Below are 16,746 nucleotides of genomic sequence, written 5' to 3'. Positions count from 1 at the left end.
GATTAAAAAAAGGTGCTAGGTATGTTTTTTTATTTTCATATATGTGCCTGTTTTTTTAAATGTTATACTTCCTTAAAGTTGCATAACCATAGTTGTCATGGCAACAGTAAGCACCACAACATTAAGCTTTTTTGGTTTGTCTTTGACTCATGATTGAAGACACGACACTTGCGGCTGGAAACGCACAACAATCTAACCATTTACCCATACAGACTTCCTCTAAAAAGGCAAAATCATCTCATCAAGTCATCTAATATTAACATCATCCAGACAAAGATTAGTTACTTGACTGTTGTCGTCATGGCAACGGTAAATACCACGACATATTGCAAAGCCACTCACTTTTGAAAATACAACACTTAAAGTTATAAACAGGAAGCGAACAGCAATCTAACAATCCATCCAAACCCGCCAAAATCATCTCATCAAGTCACCTAAATATTAACGTCATTTGAACTGTGTTGTAAATACTACTACGGCCACTAGATGGCGTAAATATAACTACGAGTTAATAGAGCGATCAAGTGCTGGTCGGTTGCAGGAACATCTCATGTTAACTCTGCACACTAAACACACTTTTACTGTGAATTCACTCCTAATAAAGTCACAGTAAAAAGCCAGTTCAGTGTGTGGTGGTTAACTTTGTTTTTTAGCTATAGATCGTTTTGGTCGGCCTGATTTTTTTTTTTTCTTGTGACCTCTGGCTGTTTATCCTCCTCAGAGTGGAAAATGCTTTGAAGCCACATTCAGACCATCGCTCGTCTGCAGAAACCACAACCTGTTCAAGTATAGCTCTGAAACTGTAGGAAACAGCACACAGAGCCCTTCACATGAATAATTCATCAGCAAATACAGATCTGAATAACTAATTAAATGAATTTCTTTTTTAAGTGCAAAGAGAAGATTGAAATAACCCCGTTTCCATCATGCAGCTGTGATCAGGACGGAGCTTCAATCTTAACGCCGTCAAGATGACATAATGACTAACTTACAATCAATATTTAATAACAGCACAAACTGATGAACTGTAGAAGAAGATGAGGGAAGTATTACATAAATTTAAATGTTCTTAGATCTGTCTAGATTGTGCATATGTCCAATTCATTGAGTCTGCTCGAGTTTGAATCTTATAAAGTTTGTCGTCGGGGCTTCTGCTCTCTCTTCCTGCACAGAAGAACTAGACGACTTTCTGAAAGCCCCTCGAGCACAACACGACAAACTTTAAAAGGCATCAAAATAAGTCACAAGTCAGGATGTGAGAACCCCCGACAGCGACTTTAAAGAACACCAAAAAACAACAACAGAACACCTCAGAGCAATAACACAAAAAAAACAAAAAGAAAAAAACCCTGAATCTTCTCCCGATCCCCAGCAGAATAATGTGAATAAAAGCTCATCACAAACTTCTCTCCAACTTTGAAAAGAGCTCAACCTTCTCTCGGCAGAGCGGCGGGAAGTCGGCAGCTTTTTTCTTTTCGAGCAGCTGGGCCCACACCGCCCCGCCGCCGAGCTACATCATGCTCTCTCATCGCCATTATCATCCACATAGTCAGTATCCGGCATGCATTATAGATGAGACACATCTAGTCAAGACAACAGAGGATGTGCAGCAAATCCCCGTCCCCCCGTCCCCTTCTTACTGATAACACATACAGCTTTTTACCACCTATCTCTGCTCAGACACACTCTTAACAGCTTCGGCTGTCAGTCATACTAACCTGGTAATGTCCCCCCTGTGAATAATACATGAGCAAATACCCCCATCTGGCTTTACAAACGGGACCCAAGATCCTAAAAACTGCGAGTAAGCCGAGAGGGGAATTTAAACAAGTGATGCTAGAGAGGTGAAATATGACAAGACAGAAAGAAAAAGAGAGAGAGTGCACCTACCGCATACAGCGATCCCTCGTAGATACAAGCTCCTAGGATGAAAGAAAGAGATAGTGTTAGCATTAGAGAGTCTAGTCAGGATCACATGGCTGGTACTGGTATGTCATGTAAATATTTTTTTGGGGTCAAGAATTATGTAAATCTCTATTTATCATTCTTGCAAACGTTCAGGTCAGATCGGAACCACAGAGGACAAGGAGGAATCAATTTCAATGTGACTTCCTGTAAGCTCCTGTGTGTGTGTGTGTGTGTGTGTGTGTGTGTGTGTGTGTGTGTGTGTGTGTGTGTGTGTGTGTGTGTGTGTGTGTGTGTCCGTCAAACTCTGAAAGTATTCGATACGTCTCTGCAGCACGGACAAAAATGTCAGTTGAATAACATTTAATGTGTGTAAAAGTACCAATAAAGCAATGTAAAAATACTCTGTTACGAGTAAAAGTATACGTGAAAAATCCAATTTAAGTAAAAGTACTGCAGTATTATGAATGGTGTAGTATGCAGTATTACAGTAAAAGTACTGCAGTATTATTATATATGACATCATTAGATTATTAATAGTGAAGCATCAGTGTTAGAGCAGCATGTTACTGTTGTAGCTGCTGGAGGTGGAGCTAGTTTATACTACTTTATATACAGTTAGCTAGTTTACACTACTTTATATACAGTTAGCTAGTTTACATTACTTTATATACAGTTAGCTAGTTTATACTACTTTATATACAGTTAGCTAGTTTACATTACTTTATATACAGTTAGCTAGTTTATACTATTTTATATACAGTTAGCTAGTTTATACTACTTTATATACAGTTAGCTAGTTTACGCTACTTTATATACAGTTAGCTAGTTTATACTACTTTATATACAGTTAGCTAGTTTATACTACTTTATATACAGTTAGCTAGTTTACACTACTTTATATACAGTTAGCTAGTTTACGCTACTTTATATACAGTTAGCTAGTTTACACTACTTTATATACAGTTAGCTAGTTTATACTACTTTATATACAGTTAGCTAGTTTATACTACTTTATATACAGTTAGCTAGTTTATACTACTTTATATACAGTTAGCTAGTTTACGCTACTTTATATACAGTTAGCTAGTTTACACTATTTTATATACAGTTAGCTAGTTTAGTCGAGCGGTTCCCAACCTTGGGGTGAGCCCTTCCAAAGGGTCAGCAGATAAATGTGAGGGCTGGTGAGATGATTAATGGGAGAGGAAAGAAGAAAAACAAAGTTCACAAATGTGTTTTCAGTTTTTGGACTTTTTCTGTCAGTATTCTGTCTATTACTCACGGACGGATTAAACATATTAAAATGAAGATGTGGTGCCTGAACATCTGATAAAACTCTTACCAGTTCAAAGCCAATCAGTATCTAGTGTGGCAACTCTTCTGTTTTGTGTAAAATTAAACTTCAAATGCATTAAAACATCATAAATGAAACTTGCAGCCAAATTTAAATGCAAAGATTTTAGGCATCATCATCATGTAGCATTTAAAAAAGACAACAACAATATGCAACCTTTAGACTTAAATGGCAAGGCGCTGATGATTATCTCTGCTCAATTTGAGGGCTAAATGTTAAGAAAACACAGACGGACTCACGCGTGCCTCAGCCCAGCCTGAGGTCTCAACCACACTGTGGAAATCTGAGACGCCTCGGGGGGAGCAAAGTGGAACGAGAGGTAAACATTTACCATAATGGTCCACATGGGAAAACATGGGGACAGTTACAGTTGTCTTCTTATACAAGACTGCAGAGAAGGAGACTCTTTACACGGCTGCTTCGTGCTGCTGCTGTGTCTTTATCTCTCCGTACGGGAGACACGCTGCACTGTAAAATGTAATCTGGCACTTTAACCAGCTCTCAATAGACCTCTTTCCAATTATTCTCCACTTGAGTGTTTTTAGCACCTTCTAGGGGACATATGGGAACCAGTTTTATTATATAACAATGCTGTGGTTAAGGTCTGGTTAGGGTTAGACACAAAAACCACTGAGGCCCTGTTTACACTTGGTATTAAGTTACGTTTCGGGTGATCCGATCACAAGGGGACAGCGTTAAATACAAGTGTACAGCAGTGTAAAGCACATTGAGTTGCCATTGTGTATGAAATGCGTTATATAAATAAAGCTGCCTTGCCTTGCCTTTACAGGACCCCCGACACACATTGTGATCCAATCAATCAAACCACTTTGGTGAATGGACTGTACTTATATAATGCTTTTCTAGTCTTACACTACAAGTCACACTCACACACACACAGATGATGTAGCCATTGGAAGCAATTTGCAGGTTAAGTATCTTTCCCAAGGACCCATTGATGTGTGAACTGGAGGAGCCGGGAATTGAACTGCCAATCTTCCCGATTAGTGGATGTCCAGCTCTCCCCCCTCCTGAGCCACAGCGTCTCCCTTTTGTAGTGTAAATGCTAATGTGTCCTGTTGTTGCACGTGAAGGTTGTTTCGGTAAACCTTTGAAAGAATTAAGATGAGCTCAGATGTTCGTGGTTGGCGTAATACGAACAGTTGGAATAGCTCTTACATGTATATTAGTTCTCAGGACATTTTTATTAGCTCGTAGCTCGTCTGACTGACTTAATAACTGTCGTCAGCTCAAGAGACATAAAAAAAGACAGCTGTGACAAGCAATGTGTCTCCGCTGTCCAGTTGTGATCGGATCGCCCGAGGCACATGTTAATGCCAGGTGTAAAGAGGGCCTTAGTTAGTGTTAAGGAAGGATAATTTCGGTTTAGTTGGACATTGTGGTGACTCATGGTGTCATTTGTGGGAAAAGATAATTGGTTGAAAGCTGGAGGCAAACAGTTATCTCCTGCCATCTTGTTAACTATCTACTCATCGCCTCTAACCGCCTCCTTCTAAAGAGGAAGTCGACTTATATTGACGTCACCTGAACACTCAGGTCACTTCTTCAGGTTATATATACTTACAGCAGCCTCTAGATGGGCGAAACGTCATTTTTAAGCCGCCAACTTATATTGACGTCACATTAAAGACCGTGTAAAGTGAATTCAAACATTTTCTTCTAAACACATTAAATAGGTTATAAATGCATTTCTAAAAAAGGTGTAAAAAGCATTTCAACCATTTAGATTTGAATTGTGGAGCTAGGCTTCACAAACTGTGTTTCAACATTTCTGTGTTCAGGATTTAGTGGGCGGGTCTGATTAGCATAAAGTCTACAGTTAGCGAGTTAGCCGAGCTAGTCGCCGAGTTAGCCGCCAATCTAGCCGCTGAGCTAGCAGCAGAAAGCTCTCAGACGTTGTGTCCATGTTTCTGGTAGAGGTGGTGACTTTGACTGACAGGTGACACTTGGTAGGGGGCGGGGTTTCAGCGGACTCGCTGGCCACGCCCACAGCGTTTGGGAGCAGAGAAAGAGGCTGAGTTTTACACAACTTTGAAGCCTAATTTCATATATTTGGCAGGGTGGTTGACAACACACTTTTCTGTGGTATGTCAAACTCAGAACACATATTTATTCTTACTTTACACAGACTTTAACAGTCGTCACTTCCTCAGGTCATACCTACAGCAGCCTCTAGATGGCGTCTAGGCCGTTTTTGCCACCCTAAATTTTAGACACATACAGTCGTCTTTCTTGAGAAGACGTGCTGCTCCTGATATACAAAGATAGTTTAAAGCATGACTGAGCAATATATTACTATTATACCGATATCGTGATATGACACTAGATATCGTCTATATCGTAATATCACGATGTGGCCTAAATGTTGTCTTTTCCTCAGTTTAAAGGCTGCATCACAATAAAATACACAATTTTCTGCATTGTTCTGCACCAGCCATTCAATTATTTGCCTTTAAGTTACCTACATTAATCATAAATCTCATTGCATAAGTATTTGCTTTAAAAATATTGTGATATTTCATTTTGTCTGTATCTGTTTAACAGCAGTCAGGAGCTCCAAGGCACCCGGAGAAGGGAAGTAGTCTTAAGGAAAGGTCAAAACCAGCAAGGTTTGTAATATAAAAACACCTTTTCTGTGTAAAGTTTTTCGATTTTCTTCAGAAATTGTAATGAATTGTCGCCTCAGTGGAGAAAATACAGATCATTTTCTCTTTATACTGCATCTAACAGGTAAAAAATATCAGTCTTTTTTCATTTATTCTTCCATAGTTTGAATGTGACAGTTTGCAAGAGGTAAGAAGTCCTGAAAATATGTCAAAATTGAGATTCCCAGCAGAAGAAATGTTGCTCATATTCAGGTTTTTAAGCCCACTTTCACAAGATAATGATTTAATTAACATCTTCTCCAGACATCAAACACTTTTTCCATCACATCGCACGTTAAACTGTCTCATCATCCTGTTTTTGGTTTCATCATTTCTTTAAAAAAAAAAAAAAAGAGAGAGACATGAAGAAACTACAAAGGCTTACACATTTTTTTTTAAGATCTACAATTTGTTATCTGAAGGAAATGAAGATATCTCACGACAGCAGCGAGATATCTGAATCATCTCAAGATTATCAGATTATCAGCAACCATGACAACCCTCAGCCTCTGTAGAGAAAATTCATCTTTTAGGCAGATTTGAATGACTCCCAAAACTTCAGCATTCATTCATTTCAGCCTTCATCAAATCCACCCAGCAGCTCTTAAACGTCAATAACATTTCAACTTTTATCTCTGCTTACGACACCCACGTGTAGCCGAGAGAGGTGAAAGTTTATTAAAGTTTGAATCCTTATTGAAGCGAGTGCTGCTGCTGCTGCTGCTGCTGCCAAGTGGATTGGATTGGATGCACGCTGAGTTGAAGAGAGGATGCTAATGATTTTTTTTTTTTTTTTTTTTTGGTCAGATCTGAAGTCAGGCGTTGCTGCTGCTGCATGTGAGCGAGGAGAGAAAGAGAGAGAGAGAGGATGGAGGGAAGCTTTACTCAGCATGCACCCCGACTTCTTCTTTCATATTCACTCCCACCCCTCCTCTCTGTCTCTCTCTCTGGCTCTCTCTCTCTCTCGCTCTCTGATGGTGCCTGGTTGTAATATTAACAAGTTTTTAAGGTGAGAAATGGAGTGAAACCTTGAATGGGTCCAGGTCAGTAACACAGCACAAACTCTGCTTTAAATTCTGCTCCCTGACAGACTTATGCATTATTACTCCTCTGATGGGAATTGAGTAACATGTGCACGAGCAGACCTTTTTAGATTTTGATGCAGAGTTATGAATATTTAAACTGGCAGCTGAGACTTGGAGCTGGGATCGGTTTTCAAAGACATGTTTGGATATTTAAGAAAGTGCACATTCACTGTTGCACAACAGGTCAACTCATGAGACGACAACTTCATGTGTTGCTTTTTTTTTTTTTCTCTATTCAAAGATTCCTTCACTGGCTGCGCAGGACGTGCTGAAATATCCTCCGTGAAGCAGATTACAAGAGTTCATGCTGGTTGATTATAAACATCCTGCAAAGCTTCATTTTGTTTTTGATTTTTCACTCCAACTCTGAGTCTTCTTCTTTCAATTAGACTTTCTCAAATTGACTTTCTATCTCGCTAGGCATTGATTTTGTGATTTGCTAGATCCAGAGATGTAAAGATTTCTTGGTAGATTTGGGCTTATTAAGAGTTTTATTGCATCCAGAGGGCACAGGAGTGTTGTTTCAACAGCGTTAAAGCAAGTTCAAACCCCTATAATGAACATATACAGTACAAGTTAGGACACAGTTTCTCATTGACGTGAATGGGAATGTGTGTCCAAACTTTTGACTGGTACTGTCTAGTCACTGAAATGCTGTTTAAACAACTTTCTCAAGCAAATGTCGCCCTGCCAATCACCTGCCAATCACCTAATCAATGCCTTCTGGGATACATTTTTAGTACAGATGCAGCTTTTTCCTACATTATAAAACAAACAAATCTCCTTTTGTGTGATGTGAAAGAGTTTACTTTACATCTCTATTTAGGAGAAACTCTGCAAAGTCCCCGAGGCTGCAATCACACAAATCTCTGCTCTCAACCCTGAGGAACAATAACCTGCACAGAGGGGTTCCCAAAGCAGGGTCCTAACCCTCTCCAGGGGTCTCCATACACGTCCTCAGCAACGTGAGGAGTAATTCACGTCCACTGCTACTTCATTCAATAAGAAAACAGGCTGCTCCGATCACAACTTTCTCTCATCTACGATCGCTCAATATGAACAGATTTATGATTCAGAGCTGGAAGTAGAAGCGGCGCGAGGCTAAATCTGATGAAGCTGCGCCTTGGGTCATTAAACATTTACACTATTTTACAAATTTGGGGCGTGTAGCTGTAATGTCATAGTGTGTGCATGTGTGTGTGTGTGTGTCCGTGTGTGTGTGTGTGTGGTTCCTGACAACTCCTGACCTGCATAACAACCCGAACAACTGGTTTGGTGAAAGAGAGAAAGAGAGAGAGACCCAAAAAAAAAAAAAAAAAAGGAGAAAGAAATACCAACCATGTATCCCTCTGGGAACGGTGAGGATCCCAACAAGCAGAGCTCCAACACATATCCACCATCCATCCATGATCGCAGCCCAAAAAAAAAAAAAAAAAAAAGGGAATTAAATCCAAATCCAGTCAGTCAGGAGGGGGGTAAAAAAAAAAAAACGCGCGGTGTGTGTTTGTGTTTTATCTCTCTGGCTTCTAATGAAAGCGGCTCACACTGTGCATTATTGGTGTCCCGTTGTGCCAGAAAACAAGGAAAAAAGGAGGAAAAAAAGGGGGGAAAAAAGAGGTCCGGGGATTCTTTAATAGCGGAGCAGGAGCGGAGGCGCGGAGCTCACCGGGTCCGACTCCTGAGCGCTTTGCTCCGGGTAGGAATGCAGCGCAGTCCCGTCAAACCTGCAGAAGTAATCCCCCCCTCTTCTCTCTCTCTCTCTCTCTCTCTCTCCCTCACTCACTCTCTCTCTCTCTCACTCGCTCTCTATTCCGTCTCCGCTTGCTCTAAACTCTTATTTTAAAAAGAAAAAGAGATGCAAGGTGCTTTTTATTCCCTCCTCTCCTTCTTCTTCCTCTCCTTCTTCTCCTTCTTCTTCTTCTCTCTCCCAGCAGCAGAAGCCGGTTTCTTTAAAAATCGTGAAGCATGACGAGGAGAGAGACACTTCTTGCAGTGCAGCCTTCTTCTTGTCCTCCCCAAGACCCAACACCAACACCACCACCTCCTCCTCCTCCTCCTCCTCTCCCTCCTCCCCCTCTTCCCCCCCCCCCCCCCCTCTCTCCAGGAGGACGTCCCACTCCCACCTACACCTCCTCATATCATACCCTCCTCTCTCACATGATGGAGAGACTATTGATTTGTTGATGAATGAATGGAAAGTAGAGTTTATACATATCATAAATCACTGTTTCTCCCTCTCTCTCACTCTATTAAACACAATTTTATACTTTATTAAACACAATTAACACGATTTTATGAGCTGTGTGGAGTCATTTCTCTGTATTTCACATCTCTGTATATTACTTCAGGGGTCTTTTTTTCTTTTTTTTTAGTTTTTAATGCAGTGATAGTGACTTTAACATGCTTTATGGTGTTTTTCATCCCTTGTTAAATGACTATCAGTGTCCTGCAGGGAGTCTGTGGTGATTTTAGTTGACCATAATGGGCATTTTCATCCTCCATGATTAGCCTTATTATCATTTAATCTTTATTTCTGGAGCACATTTCATCCATAAAGGCGTTTCAAAGTGCTTTATATAGTCCATTAAAACTACACATGCAATCTAAAAGGAAGGAAACCGTATTAATTTAAACAGTATGATGACCTGTAACTACATCTGGATACTAAATATTGAGTTCAGAGTGATAATATGTCACTTTATGTGTGTTTTATATGTTATATTTTTGTTTAGAGGTGCAACAATCAATAAATTAGACTGAATCTGCAACTATTCTGATGGTTTAAGTCATTTTTAAAGCAAAAAATACCCAATCCACCTTCTTTAAATTGAACATTTGAAGCTTTTCTTTGGTCTTATATTATATAAAATTAAATATTTTGGGGTTTTCTGACTATTTGCTGGTCAAATCAAGACTTTGGAGGGTCAGGGCCCTACAAGGGGTCACAAGATCAATCTAAGTGGGTCACAATATGAATAAGGAAACAAGAAAAAATTCAAGTCTACACAGAATTAGGCTTATATTCTAGTTCTTTAAGGATATGTATTTTTATGAAGAAGGGACCATGAATCACCTTCACTATGAGGACTTCTTGAGCTTTTTTTAGTGACATTGTGACTTTTTTCTTCCATAAAATACTGCCAAAGGCTTCTGAGAGAAATCTATGTTCATCCATAGTTGCTGCTTGATGTGCAAAAGTCAAAATTGTGTGTAAAGATGAAGCTAAATATCACAGTTATAGGTGGAAATCTGTGTTTTTACACTTTTATCACATTACAGCAATGATATTCGACTGTATGGTACATCTGATATGATATATTATATTTATAAATTATCATTTTAATACAGACTTTGTACATTTTTTAGTGACCTTATGTTCTTTCTCTCATAATATCTTTCTTTATTTAATATCTGCATGATGCTTAAAAGTTAAAATCAGAGAAGAGTGGATTAGTTTTGAAGAAGAATTGATGACTTAGATATTTTTTTATCATTTTAATACTGTTTTAATAACTTTAGTACATCTGTAGTAAGTTTAAATTGTTTTAATATGATGTTCAGAGCAACTTTAATACACTTTAAAAGTAGTTTTATTCCCTTTATATCACCATCCTATCCCTGGTGAGAGCTAATGACTTACTTAATGGCATTTTCTTTTATAACTTTTATAACTAGTTTCAACTATTAACATTTCATGAAACAATATACTGTATATGGTGCACAACAGTGAGTTTCATAGTTCTCATCTCACTCTCAGAGGTTATATATTGTCTTTATTATCACCTATCGTATCACTATAATAATCCTATAAGGGATTTTGGAAAGTTTTTTAGTGGCTTTCATCATTGAAGTATTATTATATGATTTCTGGTGGCCTTATTAGTTGCTGCAGGGTGTTTAAAGTCAGCTGATGTCTGTATAATAACCTCCTAAGCTGTCGTAGTGTTACAGACTGTGTGCTGGCTCTGTGTCCGTGAGTGTAATGTTTAATCAGAGGGAGTGCAGGACCGAGATTCCTCAGTGTCACATGGCAGTAACCTGATCCCCGCTCGGCCCTTTTGTCCTCTGCCAAAAACAGGGATCAGAATCAAAGTTGAGTTTTTTTTTTTTTTTTGCCTTTTTGAATGAGCTTTCTTATTTTCTTTGTCTCTCTCCTCTCTCTCTCTCTCTGCTGTCTGCACTCCTTCAAATATTTATAAGCAGTGGAAGATTTAAAATAAAAATGTCTGTGATCCATACAAGGTTGTTTTTTCCCCCCCTGTTAGAGCTTGCATCGCTTTGACGCTTCACGTGGAGTCTGCTGCTAATTTAACTCAGACAGGTTTATTCTCACATTGAGGTCAGATTTAATAAGGAGGCTAAACTGAGGTAATGCAGGTTCACCCTCTAATACATCTACGCTTATAATGACCAATGAAACTTGTGTGTGTGGTCATTATCTTTTTTTTTTTTTCCATTAGAAGAACAAACAATAAGTTATGTTATTCCAATTATAACGTGACATTTATTGCAGTTTCCTTTTCCCTCTAAATAAGGTCAAAGGTCAAGTGAAGCGTCTACACTCATAAGTGTGACACAACTCAGCCTGAAGGTGTTTCTACGTGCACACACTTTACAGAAATACAGAAATATTTTTGATTTATTGAATTAAATGTTAAGTTCTTCAATAAGCCCTTTTAACCCTCCTGTTGTCCTCGAGTCAAGGAAGGAAAGGAGGAAAGGAAAGAAGAGAGGGAGGGAGGAAGAAAGGGAGGAAAGGAAAGAAGGGAGGGAGGAAGGAAGGAAGGAGGGAAGGAAAGAAAGAGAGAAGGAAGGAAGGAAGGAAGGAAAGAAAGAGAGAGGAAGGAAAGAAAGAGAGAGGAAGGAAAGAAAGAGAGAAGGAAGGAAGGAAGGAAGGAAGGAAGGAAGGAAGGAAGGAAGGAAGGAAGGAAGGAGTGAGGGAGAAAGAAAAAGAGGAAGGGAGGAGGAAAGGAAAGAAGGACAGAGTAAAGAAGGAAGGGAGGAAGATAGGGGGGAGGAAAGAAAGAAGGAAGGAGGAAAGAAAGAGGAAGGAAAGAAAGAGAGAGGAAGGAAAGAAAGAGAGAGGAAGGAAATAAAGAGAGAAGGAAGGAAGGAAGGAAGGAAGGAAGGAAGGAAGGAACAGTTAAAACAGACGGGTTCAATTTGACCCAGGAGGACGACACAAAGATTAAAGAAAACAGCCAATATATATCTCATATCTCACATAAGTTTTAGGTAAATTCTCTACTTTACCAGATATTAGGAGTGCTTTATTCTAGAAATGTGTAATATATATCTTATTCTTCTGTGCTGTAGACCTCCATTGTTGTCCAATAAAGAGTTTTAGTCATGTTAGTTTATTTAGAAACGGCTCCAAAGACTAATAACAGCGATCATGATTTACAAAGAACTACTCTCCAGAGACTGAAATCATGATCTCAGTTAATAGTCATTGGAGCCGTTTCTAAACAAAGTAACATAACTAAAACTCTTTATGATGAAGGAACATGTCACCCAGTGCAGCTGTTTGGCTAATTTATGCATTTTTTAAATAGTTTTTGGACAACAATGGAGGTCTACGGCACAGAAGAATACGATATATCACACAGAGAACAAGGCACTCCTGAGATCTGGGTGTCATGTTCCTTCATTATAAAGAGTTTAGTCATGTTGTTTAGAAGCGGCTCCAAAGACTAATAACAGAGATCATGATTTCAGTCCCTGGAGAGTAGTTCTGTGGAAAGACGCTCACTGAGCATGTGCAGGGAAGCAGCTCTATTGCACAACATATCACAATAATCATAATCTTCATTATAAAAGGAACAGGTCACCCACGGCAACAGTGTGGTTCTTGGTTTTTTTATACTTTATTGCTGCATTCAAACATATTTACTGCTGATCCTACATACTCATCCTTTATCAGAGTATCCATATCTCTTATTAGCATTTTAAATATTTAATAGTATCTGTATTATTGCTTCTGACTGTTTTTTATTGTCCAGCATAAACAGACCTTCCATGCAAATTAAAGCATTGCTGCTCTTGTTGGACCACCCTGTTTTTCCAAGGTTGAATAAATGAATGAATAAATATCATGTCAATGCTGTGAGTGTTATTAAGTGATTCCTCTTAAATGCTTTGCAAACCTCTCAAAACCCTCTCAGGATCCCTGAAGGTCCTCAGGGCCGGTAAGACTCAAAAAACAGCAACACAACAAACACGTTTTAAAGCTACTGCCAGCCAGCAGGAGACCTATTGAAGTCAGTTTCATCATTTTTTTTTTTTTTTGTACTATTTCCACAATTTTCATTGCTTCTTTTCTCCAGTCTCTCTCACTTCCCCCGCTGCCAAATCCTATTACATTAGCTGCTGCAACAACCTAATTTCCCCACAGGGACCGATAAAACTTCCAAATTTATCTCAATCTTACACTGAATATCAACCTGCGCAGAGTCAGAGAATGAACGTGTAATTGACTATCCTAATTCTATGCACGCTATTTGAGAAGATGTCTAGACTGTCGCTGGGGGTTTTTGGGACATCATAGTCTTGTGTAACTTTCCCAAAATGACACTTTATGTTGTTGGAGGCATCTGCTGTTTACAGATGTTGTGTTGGGGGGGGGGGGGGGGGGGGGGGGGGGGGGGAGTAGCAAGAGCCGAAATAATGCTTTAAGGGAAAGTTGTAAGGCCTTTGTAATGGTGGAGAGACAGTTACAAGGATATTAAACTGATGAAAGAGGGTTCAGTTAACAATTCAATTCACTGGTTTAACCTTAAGCTTTTAATCCTGACCATGAAGTTGAAGACTCAATGCTAGAAAAACAGCTGGAGGAGCTCAAAATTCACTGAAAATGGACCTGAACTCTGCAGTTTTATTCGTAATGAAATATCCTCAGTTTAAACTTGCTGCTATATAAACATAAATATCCCTCAGTGTGTGTGTGTGTGTGTGTGTGTGTGTGTGTGTGTGTGTGTGTGTGTGTGTGTGAGTGTGAGTGTGTTTCCTCTAATGAATGTCGACCAGACTGATGACCTGATGAGAACTTTGACAAATTTTAAGGCTTAATTCGTCTTCCTCGTGTCCAAAAGTGATGTTTTTTTCATTACCAGCAGATATACACACACACACACACACACACACACACACACACACACACACATATATATATACACACTGATATACTGAAGGTCATGCACAAGATGCTTTATAAATTATGAACGAGTACATTTCTAGCATTCAAATCAATAAGCATGCTTACATCTGCAGAGTAAGGCTCCACAGGCCTTTATGAAATATTGAGTGAAACATCACAGAAAGAGAAAATCTGACTTCCCCTTCTGTCACACTGTTCATATTTCTGGGGGATTTTTTTTTTTTTTTTTTAGCTGCAACAGGTGGCAGGAAGCCTTCAGTTCATTTATACATAGGTCAGATGCATATACTGTTAAATACTGCCCCCTATTGATCATATGGTGGTACTACACCTGAATAAAACCAAGGAGGATCAGAAGTAAAGTTGTCCTTCTTTTTCTTATTTCAGACCAAGAAAAATATGATTAGAAGAGTAAATTATTTAGGTCACATCTTCAGGAATGATCTATGAGGGTGATGACGATGTGCAAAAGTGCCAAGGTTGCAAAAAGTATCCACAAGCTAATACACTTGCATTAAAATTTAATATACGTATGGACGATGTAAAGACTGCTAACAACATAACTAAAGCATATTATTGTACTCCACTCTATTGATGGGTTTTAATGATGCTTACATGTTTATGCTTCCAAAATGGACAAATGCAAGTGACATGTTTGTTACTGAAAATGTCTCTAACTTCCATGCTGTGTTGAAGATTTTAATGTGAAAATGTCTCGTCTAATTTAAGTCATAATGGCATTAATTGAGCCTATACAAAGTGACATAAGGTACTCCTCTTGGTTTTGGAAGAATTGGAGCAAATGTATGTATGTGTAACCAATACTACCACAACTGTACTGTTATATCCTTTTATTGTAATATCTTATGTTTATTTCATTGATATGGACCCTGTTTTCTTCCTCTTCATCATCACATGTTAAGTTTAACATTGCATTAGTCTATTGGTTTATATAAATGTCTGCAGCAAAGTCTCTGGTTCTCAACAGAAAAGTCTGATCTTTAATAGATCAACACACAGAAATCAAGACTTATCAGATCTGGTCAATGTGTCTCCAATCTCCTATTGCCCAATTTTGTGGAGTCTGTACTAACTGTAGCCTCAGTTTACTTAAACCAGATCATGTTTCTTCACTTTTCTGATGCCTACATTATCCGATAAGCAATCAGTGCATCGATGCAAGGGTCTATGATACATTGCATCGGCTGGAGTGGTATGCATCGGATATAAACTGGGCTGAAACCACGATGCATCTCCTTATACAAGCTTTGCGTCGGTAAAATCCGATTTCTTCTTCTTATATATTTTTTAAATTATTATTTTCAGTCAATTCACTTCCATAATGATCTCAATCAGCCGTTTCTCACGAGCGGACTACTTGTTGCAGAACGACAAACACACGCTGATTCACCTATTCACCACCAGGCGTCACTAGTCACTGAATATCAACATCCGGGCCGAAAAAGAAGAAGCAGAAGAAGAATAGCAACAATAACATCCAGGCAACAGAGTCGACAAAAAACAAACAATGCTTAAGTAGCCTAATTTAAGAGATCTGACTTCATTTATTATAAGCCTAAAACACGCTGTTCCGCCTACGGGACGGACCGGAAGTTGGGAGGTAGCGACAAGTTCTTCTGAATGTTTTAAACACCAACCCTTAAACATATATATTCATGCCGTACATTGTTAGAAAGCTTAGATTGTCCTGATTCATTCAAGACCACTCACGACTTATATGGTTGCTCACAGCCGTAATAGTATTAGCGATTAGCTCAGCAAGCCAATAGCTATAATGCTACATACCTTCAAAGTCTTCCCTTTATCCACAACGATCATCTTATGACTCAGGACTTTCTGTACAGCTCGCCAAGTATCCATTCTTGTGAAATATGAAATCCGTTTCCATAAAACCGGAATATTTTTCCTCAATATGTCCATGTATGTAGTCCAACACGTAACGTAATAACACAAATAACAAACCATATACGGTCCGTTTACGTCATTTCCTGACCTGCACGTCCATCTCAGAGTACACCTGACTAGATGTCTAAGACTAAGGTTTAGTAGCATGCTAGCGGGGTTAACGTTTATTAGCAGACTAGCGTGGCTTTTACAAAGGGTTAAAGATTTGTTGATTAAAAGTACTATTTTTATCTCTTTTTTTTTGTCAGAGCTGTCATCTTCTTCTTCTGCTTTTCCTTCTTCTTCTTCTTCTTCTTCGTTTCCGGCAGGCTGGATGCCTTGCGCCATGTTGCTGCCTCACACTGGTGAATCATGGAAGTGCTTCAAAGGCACGCGCTGGCTACGTTATACAGTGACGTAATTCCGTGGCTCCTTGCCGGTGCTTGGATTAGCACCAACTGAGCAATAGCTCCGAACCAGCATTGGCTCCAGCTCGGTGGAAAAGGGGTGGTCCAGCAGGTCTGCATCCAAATTCAACCCAGAAGTCTTGGATGGAAACTTTTTATTTATGGATCTGGATTTGTGCATGCTGGTTTTATCATGTTGAAAACAAAAAGAGAGAAAAACACTCAGACTTGGAACAATCCTTTCCAAAATATCTCCAGATACACA

This window comes from Scomber japonicus, chromosome 9 (assembly GCF_027409825.1).
Source record: "Scomber japonicus isolate fScoJap1 chromosome 9, fScoJap1.pri, whole genome shotgun sequence".
NCBI lineage: Eukaryota > Metazoa > Chordata > Actinopteri > Scombriformes > Scombridae > Scomber > Scomber japonicus.
This window is presented reverse-complemented; position numbering follows the sequence as displayed.